Source organism: Trichosurus vulpecula, chromosome 3 (assembly GCF_011100635.1).
Source record: "Trichosurus vulpecula isolate mTriVul1 chromosome 3, mTriVul1.pri, whole genome shotgun sequence".
Classification (NCBI taxonomy): domain Eukaryota; kingdom Metazoa; phylum Chordata; class Mammalia; order Diprotodontia; family Phalangeridae; genus Trichosurus; species Trichosurus vulpecula.
This window is the reverse complement of record NC_050575.1, coordinates 390201132-390206847: the sequence shown is the minus strand read 5'-3', so window position 1 is coordinate 390206847 and position 5716 is coordinate 390201132.

Genomic DNA, 5716 nt, shown 5'->3' with positions numbered 1-5716 from the left:
TGGGCTTAAGCTCTTCCACTTCCTTTATGTGAACCACAATCTTTTCAGCGCCTCTGAGCCTGTTTCTCCTATGTCAAATGAAGGATTTGGAGTAGAGGACTTCTGAGAACATTTCCAGTCCTATGGAACTGGACAAACATTTTATATACAGTCATTCCAGGATTCTGTAGTGAGGCAGTAACCAGCAAAGCCCACAGAGTCCAGAAAAAAGAGATTACCATGAAAGGTCATGATAAGCATCATGGAAGATGTGAAACTCCCCCTAACACCATAGGGTGGAGAGCTGGGATGGACCTTGGGGATCGTTTTGTCTGGTTTTCTCAAACAGCACTGCAGGGAACCATGAAACACAAGTTTGTTGTTATTTTTGCTGTTTTCATGAAACATTAGGCATTAAAAATCATCATTTTGGAGGATTTTATTTCAAAGGTATTGCCAAAGTTTTGTTTTAGCTGGAGGGTTCTACCACTGTGGAAAGGTTTGAGAACCACTCATCTATTGCAACCCTTGGGGAAACTGAGGCCCATGGAGGGAAGACGATTGCCCGAGACAAGTTCTAGAGTCAGTATTGGGACCAAAGTCATAGAATAATGTATATGATTTAGTCCTAAAAAGGAACATCTGGATCATGGATTCTTAAACATTTTTGTGTCCTGAACCCCTTAGGCGACAGCTTGGTGAAGCTCATGGACCTTCTCAGAATTGTTTTTTTAAATGCATAGTATAGAATACACAGGAATAGAAAAAAGAAACCAGTAATATTGCAATACAGTTGATTGGGGGAAGGGTGGTCACGGTTGGGGCATTCTTGAAGGGAAGCTAGGGGCCAGGGAGGAAGGGGGGCAGATTTGGTAGACAGCAAAGAGACAAGTAGAGTGGGCATGCTGGGAAGGCTTGTTAGGGTGGGACCAGATTAGGGAGAGCTTTCTCTGTCTGCTAGAATGGTGGTAATTTCTTAGCAGCAGGCCTTCCAGGCTACCATTCTTCCTCCTCATTATTTTTCAGAATTCTCTCTCCTCCCTTCCCTTGACCAATCCTATCCTCGTAGATAAAAAGTTAAGCACTTTATAGTTATTTTATTTGTGAGGTAGTGAAGGAAGCAAGCATTTATTAAGTGCCTACTATGTGCCAAGTAATTTGCAAATATCTCGTTTTTATCCTTACAGCAACCCTGGGAGTTAGGTGCTATTATTATCTGCATTTTATGGATGAGCAAACTGAGGAAGGCAGCGATTAAGTGACAACCGAGGGAGACACAGCTACTGAGTGGCTAAAGCTGGATTTGAACTTGGGTCTTCCTGACTCCAGGCTCAGATTATACCCACTGTGCCACTTAGCTGTGTCTAAGAAAGGAGCAACTCATTTCTGATAAGGTAACCCAGTGTGTCTGTTACAGGAGCACACCAGGTCAAGATCATAAACAGGGAACCAGAAGGGACCTTAGATGTCATCTTATCCAGAGATTCTTAACCTTTTTGGTATCATGGATCTCTTTGGTAGTTAGGGTGGCTAGGTAGCACAGTGGATAGAGTGCCAGGCCTGGAGTCAGAAAGACCTGAGTTCAAATGTGACCTCAGAGACTTACTAGCTATGTTACCCTGGTCAAGTCACTTGCCCCTGTTTGCCTCAGTTTCCTCATCTGTAAAATGAGCTGGAGAAGGAAATGGCAAACCACTCCAGTGTCTTTGCCAAGAAAACCCCAAATGGGGTCACGAAGAGTCAGACATGATTGAAACTACCGAACAACAACAACAACAAAATACCGATATCACAATATAGTGCCTGGGCAGAAGGCATTCAGAGTCATTCAGAGAGGGGTGGGAGGTGCTGTGCACAAAGCACACAGGCAACTGCAAAGGCACTGACCGGCAGGAGACAGAGCAGTTAGAGACAATGGCTAAACTGCTAGAATTATAGGAAATTGGCCCTTGAAGGAAATTTAAAGATGAGAAATCAGAGTCTCAGGGAAGTGAAATGACCAAAAGTGATATAGGTCATAAGTGACAGCTGAGTTTAGGACCCTGTTGGCTATCAGGTATGATTGGCAGCAAGTTGCTTTAACCTCTCAGGGCCTCAGTCTCCTTTTCTGTAAAATGACCAGGATTAGACTGAATAATCTATCAGCTGGAGCCAGCTCAGTCTGGATCTTGGGAGCTGATTGTTAAATTTTAGGTGTAAGCATTTACACCTCAGAAGTCGGCCAGCACTACAAGTCAGTGCTAGATTTATTGTTTTGTTGATTGTATAGACTTGAGAAAGTGATAGGGAAAATGCTAACAATGTGTGTTGAGTTGAAAAGTGTGTTGTGTAGCATTTGGGTGGGGGGAGCCAGCTGTTGGACATTCTCCTGTTGGCATACTTCTGAACAGCCATTAATTAACTTCCAGCTCCAGGTCTGTGATCCCATACATAACCTCATGGACCAAGGTCCTCTGGCTCCAGACCCAGTGTGTGACACAGCCCACTTCCAGACAAGACAGCTGCAGCGAATGTCCCCTACTTCTTTTGGTTTTACCCAAAGCTTTGCCATTCAAGACAAGACAAGAATGCAGGAGGTAACCAGGCCTGGAGTGGGCACTGCCCAAGGTGAAGTCCTTTCCCCATGTTCGTACATTGGTTATTAATTTAGAGCCTTGGGGGCTTGCAATCAACCTTCCCTGAAGCTCTGTCTTCCCGTATCTGGGCATCTGAAGCAGTGGGGCTTGGAACAGGTGTATGTACACACACAATGAGAGATGGGGTGAGGGCTGGGGCTTAGATTCCCAGAAGGGGTGATTTGGGGAGGAAGGGAAGAGCAATGAAACTCACCAGGTGGCCGTAGTTCTCTGTCCACTGGGGACCCTGTCGCCCTCCCCCGTCCACCCACCCTACCAAGCCAGCTCCATCTGCTGAGGAGCCGCCTTCCCCGGGACCTGCTGTTGCATCTCTGGCTCCCTACAATTCCATTTTGCCAGGAACACTTCTCTGTTTCTTGTGTTTTTAATTTAAATGTTCCCTAGAGCACATTTGCCTTGTGTAGTAAGGGGGCATCTGGATTTAATCAAAACGACAGCTGAACAATCCTGCCCCCCCTACCCTCTCCTCCTCTCCCCCCTGTGGCTCTGCTCCCTTCACTGAGCAAAATCGGCACAGTGCCATTCTTTCTGCACAGACTGCCTTGTCCTTGTCCCAGCCTCCTCCCGCCCGCTCTGTCACAGCTCTCCACCACCCCTCCCTCTTATTGTCTCTCTCTGGGTCTCAGTTTCCTAATTTGTCAAATGACCAGATGATCTCTTCTAGTTCTAACATGCTATATAGTTCTAGGATTTCATTATCATTTTTTTCTTTGAAGGGCTCTCCCTCCCCTAACAATCAAGGCCAAATTCCAGCCAGAAGCACCCCCTTGCCCTTGCCCCCTTAGAGCTGAAAGTACATTACCTGTCCTAGTCATAGAAATGAGGGAAGTGAACGGCAGCAGAGAGGAAAAGAAGAGGAATAGAAGAGAAAGCCTGCCAGAGATGTCAGCCTTGACACTGTCCAGCACTGACTGAATGCTGACAGGATTTGAGATATTGCATCTAAAGTAAGAGTGTAGAGGGCCTGGAATGGATTCAGGCGCGTCCTTACGGAGTATCCAATCTAGAGGTGAGACCAAGTGGAAAAACCCACCGATTACCTAGGATGAAGGCAGCAATTAAAGAGATTGCAGATAAAGAAAGCATGGGCCATTTGGAGAGATGTTCCCTCCAACAAACAAGTAAATATTTTTACAGACAAGGCAGTGGTGCTGGCAATGCAAATATAAAAGCCTATTCACTCTTTGCCCACTAGGAGTTTACAATTTAATAGAAGGCAAGGCAGCAAGACTTTATGAAGCCTTTCTATGTGCCAGGCACTGTGCTAAGTGTTGGGAATACAAAGACAAGCAAAAAGAAAGGCCCTGCCCTCAAGAAGCTTATATTCTAGAAGGGAAAGATAGTAAATAAAAGGGAGCTGAAGGGGAGGAGGGGTGTAGAGTGAAGGCACCTACTCAGGAAGGCAGCTAGGTGGTGCAGGGGATAGATAGAGCACCAGGCCTGGAGTCAGGAAGACCTGAATTCAAATCAGACCTTGCCCTCAGACACTTGCCCTCAGACACTAGCTGTGGGACCCTGGGCAAGTCACTTAGCCCTATTTGCCCCAGTTTCCCCATATGTAAAATGAGCTCGACAAGGAAATATCTAGTATCTTTGTCAGGAAAAGCCCAAATGAGGTCACTAAGAGTTGGACGCAACTGAACAACAACAAAGCTACTTAGGAGCATGGTGGCAAAGTCCAAAGAATCAGAAACACAGCTGGGAGGAGAATGAAATATGGTCAACCTGGTCCTGTCACCAAAATGGAGGCCCCTGGAAAGAATTTGGCAATGGGAGACAGGGCCCAGCATGGTGCAAACATGTTCCAGGGTGACAAAATCTAGATCGGAGTGGGGAACTTGTGGCCTCAAAGCCACATGTGGCCCTCTAGGTCCTCAAGTGTGGCCCTTTGACTAGTTTGGATTTAATCAAAAGGCCACACTTGAGGACCTAGAGACATGTGGCCTTGAGGCAAGATAAGATGCATACATAAATAAGTATGAGACAAGGGATAAGAAAGTAGGGGCAAAGGAAAGGTCTGAACCAGGGGCTTTTAACCTTTTTTTTTTGTCTTGAAAACCCTTGGGTAGAACCTCGAAGCCAATGGGATCCCTTCTTGGAATCATGTTTTTAAATATATAAAATTAATACATGGGGATACAAAGGAAATTCATTATATTGAAATATGAACATAAAAATATTTTTTAAAAGTTCTCAGGCCCTAGGTTAAGAATCTTTTGTCCAAACAAAGTGCTACAGAATGTTGTCCATGTTTTGTTCTTAAACAAATATGTGGAGGGAGAGATTATGTTTAGCTGGGGATAGTTAAGGAGGGCTTCCTGGAGAAGGAGGCCCTTGAGCTGAGCCTTGAAGGAAAAGAAGGATTTCAGCAGGTGGTGATGAAGAAGGAATATATTCCAGGTATGAAGAATAGTTGGAGGTAATGTTCAGAAGCAAGAGAGGTCAGGACAGGATTCAAAAACAGCAAGTAATCCAGTTTGGCTTAAATGCAGAGTGTGTGAAGGGGAGGAACGTGGAATCAAGCTGGAAAAGTAGGTTGGAAACCTTGGAGAGAGCAGTGTCGCTCTACTGACCAGACTCTGGGGGGCCTTCAAAGCCAGACAAAGAAGTTTGGGGTTTGCCCTGCTAAACAATGGGCACCCATTGAGAGTTTCCAAAGAGCAGGGTTTTAACTAGGAGTTTTTGCACTCAGGGCAAGAAGAAGGAAAGGCACCTACCTCCAGTTGGTGGTAGAAGGAACTAGAGAACCTGGGTGGGTTGGAGGTGGGGCAGGGAAGAGTTCATCTTTGCAAATCATCTGGTAGGTTTCATTTCAATTCAGTTAAGTGTCTACCATGCTTGCCAGGCACCAGATAGGTACTGAGGATACAAAGACAAACTACCACTACCACCATCGACAACAACAAGCCCATCTATGCCTCAAGGAGTTTACTCCCCGCCCCCCTGGGGATATAGCATGTTAATAGATAAATATTAACATGATAATATGAAGAGTGAGAAGCCAGAAAGATCTAGCATGATCAGGAAAGACTTCCTAGAGGAGGCTATAAGTGGAGCCCTGAAGGAAGCTAGAGATTCTCAGGCAAAGGTGAAGAAGAAGT